Source organism: Salvelinus sp. IW2-2015, unplaced genomic scaffold, assembly GCF_002910315.2.
Source record: "Salvelinus sp. IW2-2015 unplaced genomic scaffold, ASM291031v2 Un_scaffold3373, whole genome shotgun sequence".
Taxonomy (NCBI): domain Eukaryota; kingdom Metazoa; phylum Chordata; class Actinopteri; order Salmoniformes; family Salmonidae; genus Salvelinus; species Salvelinus sp. IW2-2015.
Genome location: NW_019944655.1, coordinates 33,460 through 44,521, shown reverse-complemented (window position 1 = coordinate 44,521; position 11,062 = coordinate 33,460). Strand labels below are relative to the sequence as shown.

Sequence of the window (11,062 nt, the reverse complement as noted above, 5' to 3'; positions counted from 1 at the left end):
TGCCTTACCACTGAGCTAGTATACAACTAGGGACCGTTCCTCAAACTCAACAGTAAGGGTCTTACAGTAGAGTGGGCTATCCCCTAAGTCGAGTACCTATACTACCTCACCCTGCAACCCAGCACCTTTTCAGGATCGTCCAGGCCAGAGCGTGGACCTTAGGACACTATGAGTGGACACTCTCCTGGGTTGGTTTAGCCCAGAATCACCTCTCATATGACTCCTACCAATGCACTCAGTACCATTAGTTGGGTCTCAGGTTCCTTCATACCAGCAATTCAGGTTCCCGATAGACTAATTAACCAGACACTACGAATCCTCCATTAATCCAGTCTGTTTCATAAACTTACAGTAAAACGACATGCTCTTGTATGACTCTTTGATGACACAAGGTTTAAGAACAATAAAGCAAGTTTATTCAAAATTCCAGAAACAGGCATAAAAAATCCCAGATCAATCAATCACAAATCAATATCACCAAAGATGATACGAAAAACATACCTTGGATTAAATTCAGAGATGTCTTCAGCGCTCTTAACTAAACCCTTAACTAAACCCTTAACTAAACCCTTAACTAAACCCTTAATTGTCTATTACAATTTCATGAGAAGCACAGTATTTAATAACAAGAAAAACGGGTTCTTACCTTCTACAATTTATAAAAAGCTTTTTGTCTCCCCCCTCAGGATGATCAGTCCCTCAGTTGGTGTCTAAAAAACTAACAGCTACTAGAACACGTCTATCAATGACGAACTTAAGGTTCCTCCTAGAATGTACTAGAACACTCTATCAATGAGGAACCTTAAGGGTTCCTCCTAGAATGTACTAGAACACATCTATCAATGAGGAAACCTTAAGGGTTCCACCTAGAAATGTACTAGAACACTTCTATCAATGAGGTAACCTTAAGGGTTCCACCTAGAATACTAGAACACTTCTATCAATGAGGAACCTTAAGGTTCCTCTAGAATGTACTGAGAACACTTCTATATGAGGGAACCTTAAGGTTTCCTCCTAGAATGTACTAGAACACGTCTATCTATGAGGTCACCTTAAGGTTTTCCAGATCAAGCTAGCAAACGTAATATACTTCATTAACATCAACTTCTTAAAACATTTTTCAAACATGAACCTTTCCTAATCCCTTCACCCTTCTACCTTTACTCAATTCTTATTTACTACAACCTAATTTATACTCCAGTTATATCTTAAACCTTCAATATTTTAAACATTTCAACATTATAAACATTTTTACCATTTATAAGCGTCTCATTATCAACCTCCTAAGCCTTGTCCTCTGAGCCTAATCAAACACAGTCTATATTATTCACACCTTAAAGAAAACAACATTATAAAACTCCTAACCTTTAACTGCATTATTTTAACACCCCTTTAATATCTCCCAATGTGTATCTCCCAATGTGTATCTCCCAATGTATCTCCCAATGTTATCTCCCAATGTTTACCTATCTTTTTCAACCTTTAACATTTAATCTTTATTTCTTCTTCTCTTTAGTCAATGTCAATTCTCCATCAATGTTCATTCTTCTTTATGCTCCATGTGTGAGTGAAAGTGAAACTTCTTCCTGAGTGTGTGTGTGTGGTGTATATTAGTGGGTCCTCCCTACCCGTGTCCTCTGTCACTAAAATGTCACAGAAACCTGAGCCTCAACCAACAATTCTTTACACAGGAAAGAACCTCAGTCTACCTCTGTACATTACCAAACAGGAAAGAACCTCAGTCTACCTCTGTACATTACCAAACAGGAAAGAACCTCAGTCTACCTCTGTACATTACCAAACAGGAAAGAACCTCATCTACCTCTGTACATACCAAACAGGAAAGAACCTCATCTACCTCTGTACATTACCAAACAGGAAAGAACCTCAGTCACCTCTGTACATTACCAAACAGGAAAGAACCTCACTACCTCTGTACATACCAAACAGGAAAGAACCTCAGTCTACCTCTGTACATTACCAAACAGGAAAGAAACTCACTCTACCTCTGTACATTACCAAACAGAAAGAACCTCACTCTACCTCTGTACATTACCAAACAGGAAAGAACCTCACTCTACCTCTGTTACATTACCAAACAGGAAAGAACCTCAGTCTACCTCGTACATTACCAAACAGGAAAGAACCTCATCTACCTCTGTACATTACCAAACAGGAAAAACCTCAGTCTACCTCTGTACATTACCAAACAGGAAAGAACCTCAGTCTACCTCTGTACATTACCAAACAGGAAAGAACCTCAGTCTACCTCTGTACATTACCAAACAGGAAAGACCTCAGTCTACCTCTGTACATTACCAAACAGGAAAGAACCTCAGTCTACCCTGTACATACCAAACAGGAAAGAACCTCAGTCTACCTCTGTACATACCAAACAGGAAAGAACCTCAGTCTACCTCTGTACATTACCAACAGGAAAAACCTCAGTCTACCTCTGTACATTACCAAACAGGAAAGAACCTCAGTCTACCTCTGTACATTACCAAACAGGAAAGAACCTCAGTCTACCCTGTACATTACCAAACAGGAAAGAACCTCAGTCTACCTCTGTACATTACCAAACAGGAAAGAACCTCAGTCACCCTGTACATTACCAAACAGGAAAGAACCTCACTCTACCTCTGTACATTACCAAACAGGAAAGAACCTCACTCACCTCTGTACATTACCAAAAACAGAAAACCTCAGTTACCTCTTTACATACCAAACAGGAAAGAACCCATCTACCTCTGTACATACCAAACAGAAGAACCTCAGTATACTCTCTGTACATTACCAAACATATTATGTTCTATTTCTTCTTTAGACATAAATCATTTACATTTTAGTCATTCAACTAACATCCAGTAAGACGTAGCGTCAGTTCATTCAACTAATCTTGGCAACCCAGAACAAAAATCATAATTTATGTTACGTGCGTCTGTCCACGAGAGATTAGTACAAATCAACCATATTCTGTCATTATAAGGAACCACTTCTTCTTCAATAGAACTATCTGCAGAATCAGAACCAGGAAGAAAAGACAAGTAGGAGTGAAGAAAGTTGCTCTGAATTCCTGGTCCTCCCTCAGCTGATTCCTGATGGCGCTATCAGGCGTAGCGTGAAGTCTCCTGGCAGCCCTCCTCTGATCAGTTCCACACGGAGCTGGAAACACACACACACAGTGATTATCAGGTAGAGCTGAGAGAAAACCTGTCTGATCTGACAGTGACACTGACCTGCTGTAACACCACGTTTCTGATGTAATCATCTGTTAGTTGGATCAGAGAGGACAGTTTTATCCTCAGTACAACAACGTATCCTGTGGAAACAGTTAGTCCACATTATTACAAAACACACACACAAATATTTTTTTTAAAATTTGAACAAAAGTAATTCTGTACTTACTAGGCCACTGCTTTTTGTTGTACTGTCCACAATATGGGTTGTGAGATCGGTGGTTGGGTTTTTACTTAAAGTTTTGTAGTTGGGGTGCTGTGTAGTTGTGGGTGCTGTGATAGTTGTGGGTGCTGTGGTAGTTGGGTGCTGTTGTAGTTGTGTCACTGTGGTAGTTGTGGGTCCGTATGTACTGACATTTGTGGGCATGGTTGTGAGTTCAGTAGTTGTTTGGGGGTAGTTGGAGGTGCAGGTGCAATCTGGTGTGTCGTGAGGTTTGTCAGAGGAGGAGGTTGTTGTTCCTCTGTGGTTGTGAGGTTTATTGTCAGAGGAGGAGGTTGTTGGTCCTCTGTGGTTGTGAGGTTTATTGTCAGAGGAGGGAGGTTGTTGGTTCCTCTGTGGTCGTGAGGTTTATTGTCAGAAGAGGGAGGTGGTTTTGGTTCCGCTTGGTTATGATGGCTGTAGCAAAAACAGACAAATAAACAGACAGACAGACAGACAGACAGAGATGTGTTGATTGGTTGGTAATTGTTTCAAACATGCATTTCCAAATAGCATCTGTAAGTAACAGTGAGACTAGCAGAACACCAGAAAGGGGATCAATAACCTCATGCTGTAGTGAAACTGTACCCACCGCTTGTGTTTCCAACCCTGACGATCACACAGCGCAGCTCAGAGTGATACTTGGAACTGAGAAGATCAACAGAACAACTGTTAAACTGTTCAGATCTTTGTTAAACTGTATTTTATAAAACATTACAAAAACAAACAAACCACAAACCACATACCATTGGTTTAATGAAACATGTCAAACCCAATCAAACCACATACCATTGAAGGGAAAGGCAGGTTAAAACCTAGTCAGTTGAACAACTGAATGCATTCTAACAAAATGTGTCTAAATGTACATTTAACTGATAGTCTTGATAGTAGCCTTCTGAAATGATGGATTATGCTAGTTAATTTGTTGCCTTTATTTAATCAGGTTTGTCATTGGAACACATTATGTTGAGCTATAAGTTTCCAGTTGAAGTGGCTGCAGACTGACCTGTTGTTCACTCCCTGAGCGATGAAGCACACAGGATAGTACCCTCCCTCCTCATCCTCAGTGGGCGTCCATCTTAGAAGGTACTCTCCTGGGACAGTGGTGTTCTCTGTGATATTGGAAGGTCCACTCACCAACAGCTCTGAAAYCCTGAAACACACAGGGAGAAAACAATACAATGTCATTTTTATTTTTCATTTTGAACCCCACTCTTCCTGGGGTCACACAAAACATAAAACATGATATTATACGTAACATTAATAGACAAGAAAAGATCAAGGACAGAACTGCATCACTTCAAAATGTGAATAAAATAAATACAATTATAAAGAATAAAGAATAAATACGTAAAGAATAAAGCTGACATGACTACATGCCAGATCAGGAACCATATCAGTTTTCCTAACTATGAGAGGAGGTCCTAACTAATCAATTTAGACCTGGACAACCAGGTGAGAGGAGTTCCTAACTAATCAATTAAGACCTAGACAACCAGGTGAGAGGAGGTCCTAACTAATCAATTAAGATCTAGACAACCAGGTGAGAGGAGGTCCTAAATAATCAATTAAGACCTAGAGAACCAGGTGAGGTCCTAACTAATCAATTTAGACCTGGACAACCAGGTGAGAGGAGTTCCTAACTAATCAATTAAGACCTAGACGACCAAGGTGTGATGAGGAGTTCCTAACTAATCAATTAAGACCTAGACGACCAGGTGAGAGGAGGTCCTAACTAATCAATTAAGACCTAGACGACCAGGTGAGAGGAGTTCTAACTATCAATTAAGACCTAGACGCCAGGTGAGAGGTTCCTAACTAATCAATTAAGACCGAGACGACCAGGTGAGAGGAGGTCCTAACTAATCAATTAAGACCTAGACGAACCAGTGTAGAGGAGTTCCTAACTAATCAATTAAGACCTAGACGACCAGGTGAGAGGAGGTCCTAACTAATCAATTAAGACCTAGACACCAGGTGAGGGGAGGTCCTAAACTAATCAATTAAGACCTAGACAACAGGTGAGAGGAGTTCCTACTAATCAATTAAGACCTAGACAACCAGGTGAGAGGAGTCCTAACTAATCAATTAAGACCTAACAACAGGTGGGGGAGTTCCTACTAATCAATAAGACCTAGACAACAGGTGAGAGGAGTTCCTACTAATCAATTAAGACCTAGACAACAGGTGAGAGGAGTCCTACCTAATATCATTAAGACCTAGACAACCAGGTGAGAGGAGTCCTACCTAATCAATTAAGACCTAGACAACCAGGTGAGAGGAGGTCCTAACTAATCAATTAAGACCTAGACAACCAGGTGAGAGGAGTTCCTACTAATCAATTAAGACCTAGACACCAGGTGAGAGGAGGTTCCTAACTATCAATTAAGACGTAGACAAACCAGGTGAGAGGAGATCCTAACTAATCAATTAAGACCTAGACAACCAGGTGAGAGGAGTTCCTAATAATTCAATTAAGACCTAGACAACCAGGTGAGAGGAGTGTCCTAATAATCAATTAAGACCTAGACAACAGGTGAGAGGAGTTCTAACTAAATCATTTAAGACCTAGACAACCAGGTGAGAGGGTCCTACACTAAACCAATTTCATGTTCATTTCTCTTACGTGAGAGTTTGTAGAGCCTGTAGCTACTGAACAGTGATTTCCAGGGGATTGGTCTGCAGAGCGTACAGCAGTGACCCACTGGGCTGGTGTTGGAGACAGGAACATGGGTAGGTACAGCCCTCATACAGGATGGAACCGGGGGTCCACTGAAGAGACAAAACATGAGTGATATACAACAACTAGCAATCATGTTATTCAGATAAAAATCATTACCAACACCCCTCTACTTATGCTACAGGGGTTGGAAACTCTGCATAAAAACGCATGACAATCAAATCACTACTTCCACTACTACTGGCAACAAGGCATAGGCATCATCTTATTCTATAAAGAGAAACAACTTGTTAGAAAGTAGATAATAAAGATAAACTAGTATAGATAATATATATATGTACCTCTTCACTACAAACTGAACAGGCAGTTTGCAGAGATAGATATAAAGATAGAACTACCTGGATATAAAGATAAACTACCTGGATATAAAGATAAACATACCTTCGATATAAAGATAACACTACCTCGATATAACGGATAAGCTACCCAAGATATAAACTACCTCGATATAAAGATAAACTACCTAGATATAAACTACCTAGAAATAAATATAAACTAACCTGATATAAACTACCTAGATATAAATATAAACTACCTAGATATAAATTAAACTACCTAGATATAAAACTACCTCGATATAAATATAAACTACCTAGATATAAAGATAAACTACCTAATATAAAGATAACTACCTAGAATATAAAGATAAACTACCTAGATATAAAGATAAACTACCTGATATAAAGATAACTACCTAGATATAAAGATAAACTACCTAGATATAACTACCTGATATAAAGATAAACTACCTAGATATAAACTACTGATATAAAGATAAACTACCTAGATATAAACTACCTAGATATAAAGATAATACAATAATAAACTACCTAGATATAAAATAAACTACCTATATAAAGATAAACTATATAGATATAAAAGATAACTACCTAGATATAAAGATAAACTACCTAGATATAAACTACCTAGATATAAATATAAACTACCTAGATATAAAGATAAACTACCAGATATAAACTACCTAGAAGTAAAGATAAACTATATAGATATATATGTAAAATTACAGACCTCTACATGCTTTGTAATAGGAAAACCTGCAAAATCGGCAGTGTATCAAATACTTCTTCTCCTCACTGTATATGTACCTCTCACTGCAAACTGAACAGGCAGTTTGCAGAGTGTATCTTTGAGGTCCTGTTAGATTGAGATCCGTTGTTAGGAGAGAGAGATGGACTGAGTCGGGAAATCCTCCATCACCATCTGAACTGCATATGTTCCAGTGGTATTACTTTGCCCCAAAATGACAAGGTGCAGTTCTGAGGGAGCAAGATAATAAAAACAAGATTAAAGGGTCAATATGTTATTGCTACATGCATTTTTTCTTTTAAATCAATCATATAAACCCATAGATTTTTGAAGGATATAACTTACAAAGGCCTTATGATTTTAGTTCAACTGTCGTAACAATAACATTACAGGAAATTCACTATCAGAATGGAAGCCTTCGTAGCTGTTCTCCTATCAATGAACCTTCTGCTAGCTGGTTCTCCTATCAAATGGAATCCTTCTGCTAGCTGGTTCTCCTATCAGAATGGAAGCCTTCTGCTAGCTGGTTCTCGTATCAGAATGGAGCTTCTGCTAGCTGGTTCTCCTATCAGAATGAAGCCTTCTGCTAGCTGGTTCTACTATCAGAATGGAAGCCTTCTGCTAGCTGGTTCTCCTATCAGAATGAGAATGCTGCTAGCTGGTTCTCTATCAGAATGGAACCTTCTGCTAGCTGGTTCTCCTATCAGAAGTGGATCCTTCTGCTAGCTGGTTCCCCTATCAGAATGGAAGCCTTCTGCTGCTGGTTCTCTATCAGAATGGAGCTTCTGCTAGCTGGTTCTCCTATCAGAATGGAAGCCTTCTGCTAGCTGGTTCTCCTATCAGAATGGAAGCCTTCTGCTAGCTGGTTCTCTATCAGAATGAAGCCTTCTGCTAGCTGGTTCTCCTATCAGAATGGAAGCCTTCTGCTAGCTGGTTCTCCTATCAGAATGGAGCCTTTGCTAGCTGGTTCTCCTATCAGAATGAAGCCTTCTGCTAGCTGGTTCTCCTATCAGAATGGAGCTTGCTGCTAGCTGGTTCTCCTATCAGAATGGAGCCTGCTGCTAGCTGGTTCTCTATCAGAATGGAGCCTGCTGCTAGCTGGTTCTCTTATCAGAATGGAAGCCCTGCTGCTAGCTGGTTCTCTTATCAGAATGGAAGCCTGCTGCTAGCTGGTTCTCCTATCAGAATGGAAGCCTTCTGCTAGCTGGTTCTACTATCAGAATGGAAGCCTTCTGCTAGCTGGTTCTCCTATCAGAATGAAGAATGCTGCTAGCTGGTCTCCTATCAGAATGGAAGCCTCTGCTAGCTGGTTCTCCTATCAGAATGGGAAGCCTCTCTGCTAGCTGGTTCTCCTATCAGAATGGAAGCTTCTGCTGCTGGTTCTCCTATCAGAATGGAAGCCTTCTGCTAGCTGCTTCTTCCTATCAGAATGGAAGCTTCTGCTAGCTGCTTCTCCTATCAGATGGAAGCCTTCTGAAGCTGGTTCTCCTATCAGAATGAAGCCTTCTGCTAGCTGGTTCTCCTATCATAATGGAAGCCTTCTGCTAGCTGGTTCTCCTATCAGAATGGAAGCCTTCTGCTAGCTGGTTCTCCTATCAGAATGGAAGCCTTCTGTAGCTGGTTCTCCTATCAGAATGGAAGCCTTCTGCTAGCTGCTTCTCCTAATCAGAATGGAAGCCTTCTGCTAGCTGGTTCTCCTATCAGAATGAAGCCTTCTGCTAGCTGGTTCTCCTATCAGAATGAAGCCTTCTGCTAGCTGGTTCTCCTATCAGAATGGAAGCCTTCTGCTAGCTGGTTCTCCTATCAGAATGGGAGCTTCTGCTAGTAATGCTGAAGTAGCTAGCTAACCTTTGATGCATCTGAAATATAGTGGCTTCATTGATAACAAATATAAACCCTTTACGGAAAAAACACTTGAGTATCACATTTCTTTATGTGAAGTTAATGTGAAAACGTGCGACGTGAAAACACAATAACATGTGAAAACATAATAACATAATGAAGCAAACTACACTTATAAAAACAGGGTTAAGGTTAAAGTCCAGTGTGCAGCTGCATGAGAAATGAAAAACAATAATAATAACAGTTACTAGTATATCTGATGACTGTTTCTTTATTCTTTATCAATGTCAGCATTATTAACATATGATGTCGAATAGAATACAATATAGCTGGGGGATTTTCTAATACTAAATATATARTCAGTTCATTACAAATTCTTTGGGATCGGTGTCCCTTCCACGGGACGGTTGAGCTAACGTAGGCTAATGCGATTAGCATGAGGCATAGACATATCTGACATATCTGATACTGGCAGAAATCTTAAATTCTTGTTAGTCTAACTGCACTGTCCAATTTACATTAGCTATTAGTTACTTGTTATTATTACAAGTTTCCCTGCATTAAAGTCCCCGGCCACTAGGAGTGCCACCTCTGGATGAGTGTTTTCCTGTTTGCTTATGGCCGTGTACAGCTCCTTGAGTGTGGCCTTAGTGCCAGCATCGGTTTGTGGTGGTAAGTAGACAGCTATGATAAATACAGATGAAAACGCTCTAGGTAGAGAGTGTGGTCTACAGCTTATCATTAGATACTCTACCTCAGGCGAGCAAAACCTCGAAACTTCCTTAGATATCGTGCACCAGCTGTTGTTTACAAATATACATAGGACGCCACCCCTTGTCTTACCAGAGGCTGCTGTTCTATCCTGCCAATAGAGTGTATAACCCATCACCCCGTGTCTTACCAGAGGCTGCTGTTCTATCCTGCTGATACAGTGTATAACACGCCACCCCGTGTCTTACCAGAGGCTGCTGTTCTGTTTGATAGAGTGTATAACCCAGAGGCTGCTGTTCTATCCTGTCAATAGAGTGTATAACCAGCCAGCTGTGTTATTAATATCGTCGTTCAGCCACGACTCGGTGAAACATAAGATATTACAGTTTTTAATATCCCCTTGGTAGGATGTACGTGCTTTTACTTCATCCCATGTATTTTCCAGGAATTGAACGTTGAACACCATAACGGATGGCAAAGGCAGATTAGCCATTCGTCGCCTGATCCTCACAAGGCTCCCAGATCTAATCTGCGAAATCTCAGTTTCTTTCTCCTGTGAATATCCTATGTATAAGAGCATTAGCCTCTAATGTGCTAGATATGGCTTTTAACAGTCTGATTGTCACGACTTCTTCCGAAGTCGGTTCCTCTCCTTGTTCGGCGGTCGACGTCACCGGTCTTCTAGCCATCGCCGATCCATTTTTCATTTTCCATTGGTTTTGTCTTGTTTTCCTCACCACCTGGTTTTCATTCCCTCATTACGTGTTGTGTATTTAACCCTCTGTTCCCCCATGTCTTTGTGTGGGATTGTTTTTTTTATTGTTTATTGTTTGTTTTGTTTATTGTAAGTGCTTGTGCACATTGTTGACTGGTGCGCGGCTGGTTTTTGAACCCATGTCTTGTTATTCTTGATGCCGTTGGTTTTGCTATTAAACTGCTTAGTTCTGCTCTCCTGCGCCTGACTTCCCTGCATCGGTTACGCTGATGGCCTTGAGATAGAAGCTGTTTTCAGTCTCTCGGTCCCCGCTTTGATGCACCTGTACTGACCTCGCCTTCTGGATGATAGTGGGGTGAACAGGCAGTGGCTCGGGTGGTTGTTGTCCTTGATGATCTTTATGGCCTTCCTGTGACATCAGGTGCTGTAGGTGTCCTTTGAGGGCAGGTCGCCCCGGTGATGTGTTGGGCATAATCCTCTGGAGAGCCCTGCGGTTGCGGTGGTGCTTTTGCCATACCAGGCGGTGATACAGTCTGACAGGCTGCTCTCAACACCAACAACGAAGGAGG

The 11,062-nt window shown here is 40.7% G+C and overlaps 3 long non-coding RNA genes across 10 annotated transcripts in view; all 3 read right to left on the bottom strand.

Annotated features, from left to right (window-relative positions):
* Window positions 1-393: 393 nt before the first annotated feature.
* LOC112075754 (uncharacterized) lies at window positions 394-3,347 on the bottom strand. 7 transcript variants are annotated; one of them, XR_011477480.1, is made up of 8 exons: window positions 3,240-3,345; window positions 2,784-3,165; window positions 2,631-2,677; window positions 2,444-2,594; window positions 2,184-2,334; window positions 1,959-1,996; window positions 1,001-1,813; window positions 782-904 (listed from the first exon to the last, which is right to left on the bottom strand). It is a non-coding gene; the product is annotated as an uncharacterized lncRNA (long non-coding RNA). The 7 variants fall into 7 exon arrangements; XR_011477477.1 differs by lacking the exon at window positions 782-904 and adding an exon at window positions 394-739 and having other exon boundaries at window positions 985-1,813; window positions 2,444-2,677; window positions 3,240-3,346; XR_011477481.1 differs by having other exon boundaries at window positions 781-904; window positions 2,184-2,417; window positions 2,454-2,677; window positions 3,240-3,346.
* A 44-nt stretch (window positions 3,348-3,391) lies between these two features.
* Window positions 3,392-4,613, bottom strand: LOC112075753 (uncharacterized). Its single transcript, XR_002895035.2, has 3 exons — window positions 4,445-4,613; window positions 4,031-4,086; window positions 3,392-3,855 (listed from the first exon to the last, which is right to left on the bottom strand). It is a non-coding gene; the product is annotated as an uncharacterized lncRNA (long non-coding RNA).
* Window positions 4,614-7,290: 2,677 nt separating this feature from the next.
* Window positions 7,291-11,062, bottom strand: part of LOC112075752 (uncharacterized) — a 24,753-nt gene continuing 20,981 nt past the window's right edge. For both annotated transcript variants that reach the window (XR_002895034.2, XR_011477475.1), the window contains exon 4: window positions 7,291-7,455. This is a non-coding gene — a long non-coding RNA (uncharacterized lncRNA). The remainder of the gene's footprint in view (window positions 7,456-11,062) is intronic.